The sequence below is a fragment of the Sorex araneus genome, chromosome 2 (assembly GCF_027595985.1).
Source record: "Sorex araneus isolate mSorAra2 chromosome 2, mSorAra2.pri, whole genome shotgun sequence".
Taxonomy (NCBI): domain Eukaryota; kingdom Metazoa; phylum Chordata; class Mammalia; order Eulipotyphla; family Soricidae; genus Sorex; species Sorex araneus.
The window spans coordinates 207,284,573-207,297,854 of NC_073303.1; the positions used below are offsets into that span (position 1 = coordinate 207,284,573).

The 13,282-nt window shown below is 47.4% G+C and overlaps 1 non-coding gene across 1 annotated transcript; it reads right to left on the bottom strand.

Annotated features, from left to right (window-relative positions):
• Window positions 1–11,537: 11,537 nt before the first annotated feature.
• On the bottom strand, window positions 11,538–11,694 carry LOC129402644 (U1 spliceosomal RNA). The gene has a single exon (XR_008628754.1). It is a non-coding gene; the product is annotated as a U1 spliceosomal RNA (small nuclear RNA).
• Window positions 11,695–13,282: the final 1,588 nt, after the last annotated feature.

Sequence of the window (13,282 nt, forward strand, 5' to 3'; positions counted from 1 at the left end):
ACACAACCTGTCCCGTGAGATCACTCCTGGAAGGAGTATCAGGAGAATAGCAGGGCAGAGAGATAAGGTGCTGTCTTTCTAGAACCCGCTTACAGAGTGTCAGGACAGGAAGAAGGAAGGTCTGTGGGTAGGCTGGTGGCCATAAGGGGAACTCACCTCCTCCACTACATGGCCAGCGTACTGATTTGGGGGTGCGGTGGGGTGGCGACTCACAGCAGCCCCCTCTGGGAATGAGGTTGGCGTTAGTGTAGCCTATACCACTGTATCACGGTCATCCCATTGTTCATCGATTTACTCGAGCGGGCGCCAGTAGTGTCTCTATTCCTCCCAGCCGTGAGATTTTAGCAGCCTCTCCTTACTCATCTTTCCCGACGATGATTGGAGGCTCTTTCAGGGTCAGGGGAATGAGACTTATTGTTACTGTTTTTGGCATTCGAATATGCCATGGGGAGCTCACCAGGCTCTGCCCGTGTGGTCGAGATACTCTCAGTAGCCTGCAGGGCTCTCCGAGAGGTATGTATGTATGTATATATATATATTATATATGTTAAACTCTCTGTGATTTGTTGCCTACTAGTAGCAGTATAGCCTGAATCTAGGGAATTTTAAATCTCCATCAGAAACTGAAGACCCCTGCTCATTCCAACCCATCTGGCATGACTGAGGCTGGGAGAGCTGGCACAGGCGGGAGGCAAAGGTTGGGCTGCCTCTGAGAAAGGGCATTCACATGTGTCCATCACAGCGACGACAGTGGCTGGGCAGACTAGACTTTACTTTCTTCAATTTTTTTTTATTTTTTAATGAACTTTTACTTCCTCTAGATAGTCCAATTCGACCGTCTTCTCAGTGCTCTTGCCCGCACACCTGGCTGTCTTCCCCGGGGCCCCTTGGAGGGGGTGGGCTCCAGCTTCTACCCCCACCCCAAGCAGAGCTCCTGGTGGCCGAAGACCACCAGAACCTAGCCACAGCCATGCTCGAGGCCCCTCTCCACACATTCGGACAGGCCTCACGCATGAAGGTACCAGCAGAGGAACCCAGGTGTGTGTAATCCCATCAACGGCCAACATCCAGAGACTTAAAAGCGAGCTCTCAGGAGATATCTTGTAGCCTACTTCTCCCTCTGGGAGAAACTGGCAAGCTTCTGAGAGTTTCCTGTCCACATGGGACAGCCTTGCAAGCTCCCCATGGTGTATTCATATGCTAAATCCAGTAACAAGCTGGATCTCATTCCCCTGACCCTGAAAGAGCCCCCAGTGCGACATCGTTGAGAGGTCCGAGTCGAGAGAGACTTCTAAGGTCTCAGGAAAAGGACGAATAGAGAGGTTACTGAGCCCGCCCGAGAAATCGATGATTAACGGGATTTCGTGATCGTGATCGTGATTTTTTAGTTACTCCACTGTGCAGAGACCAGACTGAGAGGGGGATGGCTTGCTGGGACCAGGGTGTCCTCGCTGTAATCCTCCCGAGCTGACTGGCAGTGGCCAATGTGTGAGTGTGCACGGAGCGCACTGCACACTCTCGCATACAACCTTGTAAATGCACAGGTGTCCCTTCGGGTTCCTCCTTTGGGCTCTTACGTGGGACGACAGCACGCCACTGTCTCCCCACCCCCTCCCCCCATGGACAGGATTGTAGGACAGGAAGGGGAGGTGAGAGCTTCCCCCCGGTGTGCAGCCGCCAGGGTGTCTTAAAAAGGGCATTGAGAGGGCCCGAGAGACAATAGGGTCAAGGCACTGCCACGTGTGCGGCCGACCCTGGGTAGATTTCCAGTACCGCACGTGGTCCTTAAACACCAGGCATGAACCCTGAGCACAGCGCCAGGAGGAGTCCCTGAGAACCACTAGGTGTGGCCCAACACGTCCACTGACACATTAGCAAACAAATGAAAAGGACATTGTAAGTCCTGCCTGCACCTGCTCCACACGGGGATGGTGTTGAACAGGCCCCTGGTCTCTCAGCTGCAGAGGACCTGCCCCACCATGGGCTGGAGGGGGAACCGTGAGAAGGGAAGGGAACCCTAGAGCTGGGGGCATAGAGCTTCTGGGCTCCTGACCACACCTGTGTGCACCTCTGCGGCCCCGGAACACACATGGAACTTCCCAGAAGGAGACGACAGCACCTGGATTTGAGGCAGAGAGATGCACAGCATTCCCTGGAAAAGACGAGGAGCAAGAAATGAAGGATCGGAAATAGCCAGGGTGGGCGGGATGTGGTAAGAAAGGAACTTGATTCTCTACCAGTGGGAATGTCTTCTGAGTCAATCTCTACAGAAAATAGCACATAGAGTAGTCAAAAAGTTTAAAAAGTGCTGTTTGGATGACTGGTTAAAGAAACTTTGCTACATCTACACAATGGAATACTATGCAGCTGTTAGGAGAGATGAAGTCATGAAATTTGCTTATAAATGGATATACATGGAGAATATCATGCTAAGTGAAATGAGTCAGAAAGAAAGGGACAGACATAGAAGGACTGCTCTCATCTGTGGAGTATAGAATAACATCACCTGAGGCTGACACCCAAGGAAAGTAGATGCAAGGGCCAGGGGGATTGCCCCATAGCTCTGCTTCATGAGCAGAGGGGAGAAGGCAGATGGAATAGAGAAGGGAAATAGAGAAGGGATCCCTAAGAAAATGATGGCTGGAGGAACCAGTCGGGATGGGAGATGCATGCCTAAAGTAGATAATGGACCAAACATGATGACCTCTCAGTGTCTGTGTTGCAAGCCATAATGCCCAAAAGTAGAGAGAGTATGGGGAACATTGTCTGCCATAGAGGCAGGGGAGAGTGTGAAAGGGGTTATACCCAGGATATTGGTGGTGGGGAATGTGCACTGGTGGAGAGATGGGTGTTTGGTCATTGTGAGATTGTAACCCAAACATGAAAGCTTGTAACTATCTCACAGTGATTCAATAAAATTTTTTTAAAAAGTGCTGTTTAAAAATTTTTCTTTTTATGTGTAGCATAATTTGATCTTCTGCTTCCTTATCTAAAAAGCTACTATAAGATTCACATTATTTGCAAATGCCGTGAGAGGGAGACCGATGTCTGCATGTGAGTTTCGACTATAATCACAGCTGGGTGTGGCCCCAAGGAGCCGCCATATGTGGCATCTGTTGGGGTGGGTGCTCAGTGATGCTGAGCAAGTAGAAGAGTAAATACTGTAGTAAATTGGTGCCTCACAAATTATCCCACATGTCTCCCAGAGCCTGCGTGGAGGAAGTAGCTTCCCTGAGCAAGGTCAGAGCAGGAACGTGTGCAGCCTTACAGGAGCGTGTGCAGCCTTCTCGCGCCTACCACCATAACTTTGCGTCCTTTACCCAAATTGATTTGCCACAAAGGGCTGGTGGCGCCTTTGTTAGGGGCTCTGAATTCTAATGAGATAGGGAGACTTACTAATTCAGTGGTCATTTTTGCTCGACATCTTGCTAGTGCTTTCCCTTAAATTAAATCATTTCCCTCATAAAAACAATAAATGACGTAAGGTAGTAATAAAACAGTAACAACAAGTCTCACAATGGAGATGTGACTGGTGCCTGTGCAAACAAATCCATGAACAATGGGAGGACAGTGCTACAGTGCTTACTTTCACAGATTGAAAGACAAGAGAGTTGCCCACGGTCACACCAGAACTGGGGTCCACAGGCTTTTAACCCAGATGCCTGTTCAGAGTCTTCACCTTCTGAAAGGGTTCAGAATCTTAAATGCTCTCTGAAGAAAAGTCTCGGAAAGTGGAATTCTAGACTCTATGAGGTAATGGTAGTACAGGAGAATTCTTTTTAAAATTTTTTTAAATTTGGGGGGCTGGAGTGATAGCACAGCGGGGAGGGATTTTGCCTTGCACGCGGCCGACCCGGGTTCTATTCCCAGCATCCCATAGGGTCCCCTGAGCTAGCGCCAGGAGTAATTCCAGAGTGCATGAGCCAGGAGTAACCCCTGAGCATCGCTGGGTGTGACCCCCCAAAAAAAAGCAAAAAAAAAAAGAAAAAGAAATTTTAAGTTTTTATTTTATCAAAGACACATGATTTACAAAGTTTATTCATAGTTCGGCTTGAGTTGGGTTTTATACTAAGTTCCATCAACTGTCCCTCCACCAGCGTCTTCTTCCCTCTACCGGGGTTCCCGGGTTCTTCCCGTCCCCAAGCCCTATCTCCAGCCTGACACCTTGACAAAGTTTGGTTGTTAAACTTTGCGTCTTTTGTTTTCAGGGTTGTTGACTCTGTGGTTTCAATAGAGGGATACTGGGACCATTGGTGGAGGTGAATGGGCACTGGCGGAGGGATGGGTCAACGATCACTGTATGAGGGAAATGCAAACACAAAAGCTCATAAGTTTGTAACTACATCACAGTGATTCTCTGATAAAAAATTTAAAAAAATAGTTATCTGTTCCACTGCATTCCCCCCCGCCCCAAGTACTCAGACCCCCCCCCCATGGCCCCTGTTCCCCAGTGCTTCCTGCCTGTCTCTTCTTTCCCCATCAATTATTTCTTTCCCTTCTTCTCCTTATAATCTGGGGCCAAGGGTGGTCCAGGTCCCCCCTTCAAACACTGTGTTCCCTGTACAGTCTCTGTACACCACACAGTGCAGGGGGTTCTGAGCCACATTTCTACAGCGCCGGGGCCTGTCGGACCAGGTGTCTCACGGGGTTCATAAACCAAAGTGGCAAGGACGTTGTTGAGGTTGCAGAAGAGGGTAGAAGGAAAGAGGAAGATCCGACTTCTGAGAGGAGCAAGTCTCGTCAGGAGCTGGAGGAAGGAGCCAAAAGGTAGAACATTAGGTCAGCCACGGCTACACCCAGACACACCCAACTCCAGCTGGCATGGGCTCACGCCAACGTGGGGGTGTGCTAAAGGCTACGGGGGGCACCCCGGGACGGGCAGGACTCCCGGTGAAGGGGGCTTCTTCTGAGTGCACGTGCCCCCCCCCTGACTGGTGCCATCCAGCTTCCTGCCTGTCAAAGGCAAAGGCTCAGGACCCCCGAAGGTGGGCTGGGGGAGTGGGCAGGAGGACGCAAACAGTCTTTTTCAGAGGCTGAAGGGGGTCTGCTTTATTCAACTTTTCGCCTTTATTTGTATGTTTGTTTTCTTCATGTGCCTCTAACTTACGACTTCATTACAGCAGAAAATGAGGCACGAAGCTTCCTAGCCTGCCTAGTCACCATCCTGAGCATGGCCCCGACAGCTGTGGCCATGTAATATGTTAAAAATAATAAACTGCACAAGTACAGTGTGCGAGGTTCAAACCATGCAGCTCACCAACTGCAGCCAAGCAGCACAATGCTTTTTAAAGACACTGGTTCAGGGGCCGGAGCAGCAGTCCAGCGGGGGGGGGGGGACCCACAGGCTTTAACCCAGATGCCTGTTCAGAGTCTTCACCTTCTGAAAGGGCTCAGAGTCTGAAATGCCATCTGAATAGAGAAGTCTTGGAGAGTGGAATTCTAGACTCTGTGAGGTAATGGTAGTACAGGAGAATTCTTTTTAAAAATTTTTTTAAATTTTTGGGGCTGAGTGATAGCCCAGCGGGGAGGGCGTTTGCCTTGCACGCGGCCGACCCGGGTTCGATTCCCATCATCCCATAGGGTCCCCTGAGTGCCTCCAGGAGTAATTCCTGAGTGCAGAGCCAGGAGTAACCCCTGAGCATCGCTGGGTGTGACCCAAAAAGCGAAAGAAAAAAAGTTCATATCTTATTATGGCTTCATTAACTCTTTCCATTCCAAATCCTTAGGGCCTTTTACTAGGTCAGTTAGGGCTATCAGGATACCCAGGTCCCTTCGTTCTTTCTGGTTAAGCTGTGACCAGCTCTTTCCCCATCAAAGTTTCCAGGCTTTAATCTGCCTTATAAGACTATTTATATTTATGTCAAACAAACACCACAATGGCCTACTGTGCCTTGTTTCTTGCCTAAGGTTCAATATGTCATATTTTATATGATTTCCATTTATTTCAACAGACCTGTCCTCCCCCGGCCCCCCCAGCCTGGGCCATCTGCCCAGGTTAAGGGTAGAGGCTCCTCAGGGGCTGCTTATACTTTTCCTCTGTGTGGCTACCATATTTTGTTATTAATCATATAATCAGGGTCATTTTTAGTCCTCACGGTGGGTACAGCACTTCTCCTAACCGGGGCTATGTGAGGCTTTTCCTGTTTCTATTTTGTCTTTTGCGTTCATATTGCTTAATATATTTAGGGATTTCTGTGTATCTGTTAGCTCAAATTTCATTCGTAAATTTCCTTACTGACCCACCTGGTTACCCCCTGCTGCATATTTAACCAGGGCTGAGCCTCCGTTCATCATGCTCCTTAGAACTCCCGGGACGAAGCATTCAGACCCAGCACAACACACATGTATTGAGTATACTGATTCCGAGAATTGGGGGGAGGGCGAGAGGTCACTGTCCAGTTCCAGGAAGAAGTATTCTTTGAATGTCCTTTCACCATGAGCAGACCTTGTCACACTGCAGGGCTGGTAGATGGGGCATGGGACGCAGCATTTAGGTTTCCTTGGCTGTTGCACAGGAATTTTATTCTCTTCTCTAAACCCCGCAGGCTTAGTTCTAAATCAACAACCCCATCCTCACTCACACATACACACGTCCATGTGTATATGGACTAAGCTAAGAGCACACGCTGCTACCCCACGTGCACACACGCAATAAGCTTGTATTCTGCGGGAACTGGAGCAATAGCACAGTAGGGACACGTTTGCCTTGCACGCGGCCAGCTTGCACTGGATCCCCACTATCCCCTGCGGTCCCCTGAGCGCTCCAGGAGGCAGAGAGCAGAGCCATGGTGAGCTCGAGCACAGCCGGGTGTGGCCAAATCCTCCACCCCAAAATGCAAACCTTCAGCCCTCATGGGTGTGTGAACACACACGTGCGTAGACAGCTACTCAGGCATAAACTGAGGGGTGTGTATGTCAAAGACAAAACCAGCTCACACATCACAGGGAGAGTTAGTGGATTCTGCATGTGATGGTACCTGATGCACAAACCCCAGTTTGCAGGTGCCTGCATGCAGGCAGAGTGCACGACCTGTCCTACCTGCTGGTTTGGGACCTGGGAGGGGAAGGAGAAAGAGCGAGGACAGACGTAGCACCTCACATAGACGTGGTCCACAACATAGGTGAGATGGTGAAGAAGCTGTGATCGAGAAGCTGTGGGACCACCTTGGATTCTCTTCTTGGCTAGGAGATCCCCACACAGGCAAACTCCCAGAGCTGCAGAAAGCTCCTGGCAGCTGTCCTGCCCCCAAACCTTGGACCCTGATGTCCCATCTCCCTTCTCCGCACCCACGTCAAGCCAGTCATGGGGATGCAAGGAGAGATGGAGAATAGTGGATTCTAATAATAAACTGAATTCTGGGGTAAAGAAATACTACAGGGTTTGCGGGACTGGAGTGATAGCACAGTGGGTAGGGCGTTTGCCTTGCACGCGGCCGACCCGGGTTCGATTCGCAGCATCCCATATCGTCCCCTGAGCACCGCCAGGAGTGATTCCTGAGTGCAGAGCCAGGAGTCAGCCCTGAGCATCACCGGGTGTGACCCAAAAAAGTAAAAAAAAATGGAAATACTACAGAGTTTAAGATACTTCCCTTGCATACAACTGACACAGATTTGATCCCCAGCACCAAATATGGTCCACAGAACACTGCACGGAGTGATCCCTGGGCACAAAGCCAGGAGAACTGAACACAGAGCCTGAGCATCACTGGGCACATCCCCAAACAAAACAAAAACAAAAACAAAATTTCTGGAAGTTCTGAAAACCCATAGAGACAGAAAATCATGCCTGAAGTAAGGAGAGGTTCTTTTGGGAGTGTTGAGAATTAAAGAGGAGGGATAGTTGCAGAGTTCTGTAGACAGACCAAAAGCTATTTACACACTTTATTGGGGGGTGGGGAAGGTGTCCCCAGCAGAGCTTCTTGTCCACCTCCCTTATCAATATTCACCCCAAGCTGCTAGCCTGATGTCTGACACACTGATGCCCAGCTAGAACTGTGAGACTCAGCTCCTAAGATGTGCTCCCCATTTTAGCTAGCTCCCCTCAGTTTAGGCACTTTTCAAAGGCAAAAAAGTGACTTCCATGTATGTGAATTATACCTTAGTAAAGCCAGTAATACATACTCACACACTCACCTATATACACACCATCATCATCATAATCATCATCATCATCATCCCATTGATCATCAAATTTCTCGAGCAGTCTCAGTAACATGTCCATTCATCCTAGCCCTGAGATGTTAGCTGCCTCTCTTTACTTGTCCTTCCCAATGATGCCACATTGGAGGCTCTTTCAGGGTCAGGGGAATGAGACCCAGCTTATTACTGGTTTTGGCATATGAATACACCATGGGGAGTTTGCAAGGCTCTCCCATGTGGGCAGGAAACTCTCGGTAGCTTGCCAGGTTCTCCCAGAGGGAGAAGTAGGCTATAAGATATTGCTATTGGGAGCTTTGTTTTAAGTCTCTGGATGTTGGCCATTGTTGGGATTACATAGTGCCAGGGGTAGTCCCTGGGTGTGACCACCTAGCTACTGGAAAATGGGAAATCTGGGCGGAAGAGGCCCAGTCCCGATCTGAGCAGGCTTGGAGGTCTCAGCCCCGGGTCCCACACACTTTGGTTCCTCTGCCGGTTACTTCATGTGTGAGGCTCTTCTGAACATGTGGAGAGGGGCCTTGAGCATGGCTGTGTCTAGGCTCCGGAGGTCTTTGGCTGTGGGAGCTCTGCTCGGGGCAGGGAGGGAAGCTGGAGCCCACCTGCTCCAAGAGGCCCCATGGAAGACAGACAGGCGCTGTGTACACACACAGACACAGACACACACACACACACACACACATATATGCATAGCTCCTTTAAAAGCTTCCCCATGTCTCTCTGTATCATTTGTGGTAGGAACTTACCAGAGTTGAGGGGTACAGGCAACCAACTACAAGAGTGTCCATTGCAAAATAGACTCAGCTAAGAAAATCCAAGATATATTGTGCTCAGAAGTACAAAAACCAAAGACAGGAACAGAATGCTGAAACTACAAGATCAAACAAGGAACTTATGTACAAAGGAACGCCCAGAAGATTCACAGCAGATCCATCAAATGGCTCTAAGAGCTGTAAAAGAATGGCAGAATCTAGTACAAGAGCTCAATGAAATGAACACATCACCAAGAATGCTCCATTCTGCTAGACTAGCGTTCAGGTTTGAAAGAACATTACATAGCTTCATGGACGCTTAGCGCTTAGGGCTAATCTATAGCTCTAAAACCAGTTCTGCAAGAAGCACTAGAGCTTCTTTAAAAGACAGGACAACCTTCTCAACCCTTGGCATTCAGCATGGCACTCACCCATGGCACTTAGAGTTGCCTTCCACTAGATTAAGAAAGTTTGTTTATGCCTAGCTTGCTAAGGGATTTTATATAATTTTAATAATGAATTGATATTTCATTAATGTTGACTGCCCTATGTTTTACCTGGTGTTCTCCCCCATCCATAGATATTTTTGATTAAATATTTTACTTACTGGGGCTGGAGTGATAGCACAGTGGGTAGGGCGTTTGCCTTGCACGCGGCCGACCCAGCTTCGAATCCCAGCATCCCATATGGTCCCCTGAGCAGCGCCAGGGATGATTCCTGAGTGGATGAGCCAGGAGTGACCCCTCTGCATTGCTGGGTGTGACCCAAAAAGCAAAAAAAATATTTTACTTACTAATGAAAGCACTTCTCCATTTATATTTTTAATATAAATCTAATATTAATTTTCTTAGATAAAATACACTTTTATACTACTATAGGCCCATTTCTATTTTCCCCTTAAATTTCTTTTCCTTCTTTCTTTCTTTCTTTCTTTCTTTCTTTCTTTCTTTCTTTCTTTCTTTCTTTCTTTCTTTCTTTCTTTCTTTCTTTCTTTCTTTCTTTCTTTCTTTCTTTCTGTTTTGGAGCCACACCTAGTGATGCTCAAGGCTTACTCCTGATTCTATGCTCAGGAATCACTTCTGGCAGGAGAACGAATGAGGTGTCAAAGATCAAACTTGCGTTGACCACATGCAAGACAAGTACCCCGCCCACTTTACTATCTTTCCAGCCCCACTAAAATTTTATTAATCTCTTCACTCTAAGTTTTACATTTGTAGGACTTCCTTATGTTATATACATTTTAAATTGTATTAGTACAGAATTACTCATATTATTTTAGATTTACGCTATTGGAGCTGGAATATATATACCTCTCAGAGAGCCCAGTAAGTTACCGAGAGTGTCCCTCCTGCACGGGCAGAGCCTGGCAAGCTACCGTGGTGTATTCGATGTGCCAAAAACAGTAACATAAGTCTCATTCCCCTGATCCTGAAAGAGCCTCCAGTTGTTGGGAAAGATGAGTAAGGAGAGGAGGAGAGAGTGCTAAAATCTCAGGGTTGGGAGGAATACAGATGTTACTGGCGCCTGCTCGAGTAAATCAATGAACAACGGGATGACAGTGATACAGTGATTTTAGATTTGCACACCTTTTAAAAATAAATATAGTTTTTGAAAAGATTTTACTTTATCAACTTACTGATTTAAAATTTTGTGGAATTTCAGTGGATTAGCTCTATTCATCTGTATCTATGTAGGTGTCACTACCTCCATAATAAAAAAATAATAAAATATCTCTAATCATCATCATCATCATCATCCCCTTGATCATTGATTTTCTCGAGCGGTCTTAGTACCATCTCCATTCATCCTAGCCCTCGGATTTTAAAAGCCTCTTTTAACTCGTCCTTCCCAATGGTGCCGCATTAGAGGCTCTTTCAGGGTCAGGGAATGAGACCCATCATTGTTACTGGTTTTGGCATATGAATATGCCATGGGGAACTTGCCAGGCTCTCCCATGCAGGAAGGAAACTCTTGGTAGCTTGCCAGATTCTCCAAAGGGGAGAATTAGGCTATAAGATGTCACGCGGCCACTTCGGGGGTGGGGTGGGGCTTGGTCTAATAGTCTCTGAATGTTTGCCGTTGGTGGGATTACATGGTGCCAGGGGCAGTTTCTGGGTGTGATTACCTAGCTACTGGAAAATGGAGGATCTGGGTGAAAGAGGCCCAGTCCTGATCCAAACAGCCTTGGAGATTTCGGCCCCGGGGTCCCACACACCTGGGTTCCTCTGCCATTTCCTTCATGCATGAGACTTGTCCGAAAGTATGAAGAGGGGCCTTGAACATGACTGTGGCTGGGTTCCAGAGGTCCTCGGCTGCGGGGGCTCTGCTCGGGACAGGAGGGAAACTCAACCCACCCCCCTCCGAGGGGCCCCGGTGAAGACAGCCAGGTGTGAGGGCAAGAGACTCTTTAATATGCAGAATAAAAGATCTCTAATATGTAGAATAAAAAAGAAACATAATGAGAAAATAACAAATGGCCTAAGTCATCAGACTGTGAAACGGGCTTATATGGGAAGGGTCTGGGAGGGGTCTTTGGGACACTGATGGAGGGGAAACAAGGTCTCTGGTGATGGGTCTGGTGATGGAAGAATGTATGCAGGAAAAGTATGATAACCAATATTTTTTTTTCTATAGGGGAGAGCATGAACACAGTCCTTCACTCTCACAAATTCAAGTTTGCCACAGGTAGGGAAATCTCAAGGGTCAGCACATCCGGAGTGCAATGGACAAGTCTCACCCTGGGAAAACCAGCTTCATGATCATGGTATCTCCCCTGTCAGGTAAATATGATGATTAACAGTATTGTCAATCCCAGGAACCTTACTAAGTATATTTTTAAAATATAATTTATCGTAATTTGAAATAAATAAGGAAACCTTGTTACCAAGCTGATGATAATCTGTGTAGCTTGAACTGATGGAATAACTCAACTCCTTCACCTGAAATTCCAGAGAAAAGAGGCTAATGTATATGTGCAGTAGCAGAAGAAGAAAAGGAGAGAAATGGGCAGAGTATTTAAGAGCTAAAAACAGGATTTCCCAAAGTCTGTGAGTGGTAGGAATCCTCAGAGTGAGGAAACAGTGAGTATGAAGCAGGGTAAAAAAGAAACTAATTTATAGGAACATCACAGGGTAACTGCACGAAACCAAAGCAAAGAAAACAGGGAGGAGACTGAATTCCTGCAGGGGTCCAAGTAACAGATTCCTTAACAGCTATAAGACACTACAATCAGTGGAGTAATAGCTATAACGTATAATGTACAAACTTAGAATTCCTCACCAGTGAAAATACTTTTAAAAATGAAAGTGAAATAAAGACATTGTCAAAAGCAAAGCCAGAAATTCTCCACCAGCAGTCACACACTATCCGAAATTCAGTAAGTACATTTTTAGTAGGGAGAAAATGATGCCAGATGGAAGTCACCGATGTGGAAAGGCACGAGGGGAGGAGAATGGGTTGTGTGTGCACTGGCTGAATGTGGACTGTACAAAACAATGACAAGACTGTCTGTGGCATTTCAGGCACAGGAAGAATTAACATGCATGCTGACAACAGCATATTGTTGGTGTGGTGAATGGAATCGAACATTCCTTGTGTTGCCTGGGAGGGGAGTAAAGTTACAAACTCACAGTACACTCCAATAATTCAAAACTGCACACTCCCGTGTTTAGGATAGCAGCTAATAGTCAAAGAAAGAGTATATAACAGAATTGCTACAAAGGCTGCATTTACCGTTCATAGCAGAGGTGTTCCTAATAAAAGACAAAAATGACCCAGACTATCAGCTCCCATTGACTCTTAGCTCCTGGCCTCGGACTTTATATTTTAAAGAATTTCTAATGAGACAGGTCTAAAACCTCACCATAGATGTGGAAAAGTTTGAAGCAAGGGGCTGAAGTGATAGCACAGCAGGTAGGGCGTTTGCCTGGCACGCGGCCGACCCGGGTTTGATCCCCAGCATCCCATATGGTCTCTTGAGCACCACCAGCAGTAATTCCCGAGTGCAGATCCAGGAGTAACCCCTGTGCATTGCCAGGTGTGATCCAAAAAGGAAAAAAAATGTTGTAAGGAAGAGAGGTGTGAGAGGACACATACAGCCTGTAGTCTCGCCTCAGCCCTCTTCTTTACTTTCCCTTTTGATTGTTGCTATTTGTTTGTTTGTTTTGAGCAGTGTTTTGGATTAACCCAGCTCTCCTGTCTGTAGGCATGCACCTTCCCGCTAGCACTCCCAACCCTCATCCTCAAGATTGGACCCGGACGAGCTTGAAGGCCCCTCCCATCCAGAGTGGGACCCAGCGTCTCTGGACTCTGCATCTTCAGAACCACAGGGAAAGACCAGCGGGCCGGACCCGAGCTCCTGTGTGAGCCTTGCCCTT